This window comes from Ambystoma mexicanum, chromosome 10 (assembly GCF_040938575.1).
Source record: "Ambystoma mexicanum isolate Mex_15411 chromosome 10, UKY_AmexF1_1, whole genome shotgun sequence".
In the NCBI taxonomy this organism is placed as follows: domain Eukaryota; kingdom Metazoa; phylum Chordata; class Amphibia; order Caudata; family Ambystomatidae; genus Ambystoma; species Ambystoma mexicanum.
In genome coordinates this window covers 891,695,786-891,697,390 of record NC_090932.1, presented here as the reverse complement: position 1 = coordinate 891,697,390, position 1,605 = coordinate 891,695,786, and the positions used below count along the sequence as shown (strand labels likewise).

General features: G+C 48.4%; 2 non-coding genes across 2 annotated transcripts; both read right to left on the bottom strand.

Annotated features, from left to right (window-relative positions):
* Positions 1–995: 995 nt before the first annotated feature.
* Positions 996–1,172, bottom strand: LOC138496894 (small nucleolar RNA SNORA81). Its single transcript, XR_011278350.1, has one exon. It is a non-coding gene; the product is annotated as a small nucleolar RNA SNORA81 (small nucleolar RNA).
* A 361-nt stretch (positions 1,173–1,533) lies between these two features.
* On the bottom strand, positions 1,534–1,605 carry LOC138496906 (small nucleolar RNA SNORD2). The gene has a single exon (XR_011278361.1). It is a non-coding gene; the product is annotated as a small nucleolar RNA SNORD2 (small nucleolar RNA).

Sequence of the window (1,605 nt, the reverse complement as noted above, 5' to 3'; positions counted from 1 at the left end):
GTGTGCGGAGGATAGGTCGGACGAAGACCGCGTCAACGTCATGTTTAGTGATGAGCTCAGCGAGGATGGGTGGTTGGTGAGCATCAACTTACGTGTTGTGGAAGTTGAGGGGGTGCTGATTAGCAGGAGGCTGACGTGGGTGAGGTTGCTGCATTTGAGACCATGCCTTCGTGGAGGGGCAATGTTGCCTGGTGATGGTGGGGATAGAAGGAGGCAACTTATGTCAGGGCGTGCCCACCTGTTGTCTGAGCAGGGGTTTGGGCCCTCCTGGTCCAAACAACAATTCCTCAATTCTATCAGCTCAACACCCAGGTGAGAGACATCCTTATATTATGAGCAGATAGGAAGATGCATGGCTAAGGTGGGTGGAGCTTAGGCCAAAGGAAGGTGCTCACCTTCACGACAGCAGCTTATTTCTATTTGGGACATGCAGATCTCACGGACACAGCTTCATTATTGCCTTGATCAGCCACATGTCCCCATGCTGGTGATCCTCAAAACTCCAGGGGAGGGCAGGAGGCTGCTGGGAGAACCTACTACTAGAGAACTGAAACAGGCATTTGGGGGCTACCAACTATCTGACTCATGGGGCCCAGCATTTGATGGGACCCACTGTCCTATACACCCACCCACTTGGGGTAGTGAAAAGAGGGGCTTGGCTTGCTTTTGGTGCTTCAGGTCACAGCAGACATCCTAGCTGCTGTTGCCAAAGTCAGCCTTGGGCGTTAACCAGAACGGGTGGGAGTGGCAGCATTCATCCAATGCAAGCAGGCCTGTAGAATCCAAAATGTGAGGCATTGTACACAATTCATCACTGTACAAGTTCTTGAAATTTACCAGCTCAATCAGCCTTCTATCCAAAGGTGAAGCTGCTGCAGGAGACTCCACATTACAAAGAGTTGCAGTCCTCTGTAGGAAAAAGAAAAGTAGTCCCATCAAACAACCCTGTTCCAAGAACATGACCAACATATCAGAAACAATGTAAATTAGACCGTATTTGTTGCACCACCCTTAAGACGTTGGACACTGGACATTAAGAAAGAGGTCCACCCAAGTCACTTCAGATTGTGCTATTACTCTCCTTCCTGGGTGTACCCTGTTGGCATTATTATTAAAACCTGGAGTGATCCGGGATTTAATAATTTTCGCACAATGCTTTTTGACAGGAAGGAAAACCGTGTATGTGGCAAACCAAACAATGCAGCCCCCTTTATCAATTTACACCACCAACATAACATGCAAGAGAGCCCTGCAAACCAAACACCAAAATACAAGGTTGGAAAGCTGCACCTCTACCTTCATCCCTCCACCATTCCCCTCACCACCCACATGACCACTCAACCAACCTCTGCACTGCCACCCAGGGGCTTCCAATCCACATCAATATGCATGTCACATTCCCGTCGGCTATAAACTCCACCATTAAAGAACCTCGAATGTAAAGCAATACTTACTTTGCATTACTGAGACTCCCCCACTCCTACAGGGATGCGTTAAACCACGGGGGGGGGGGCACAAAGTAGATGTACTGCCAAGTGATCAGCGTAAGGTTTTATCATCATTGGTTTTACAGTCACGAAAGATGTTAAATCCATCAGTTCACTT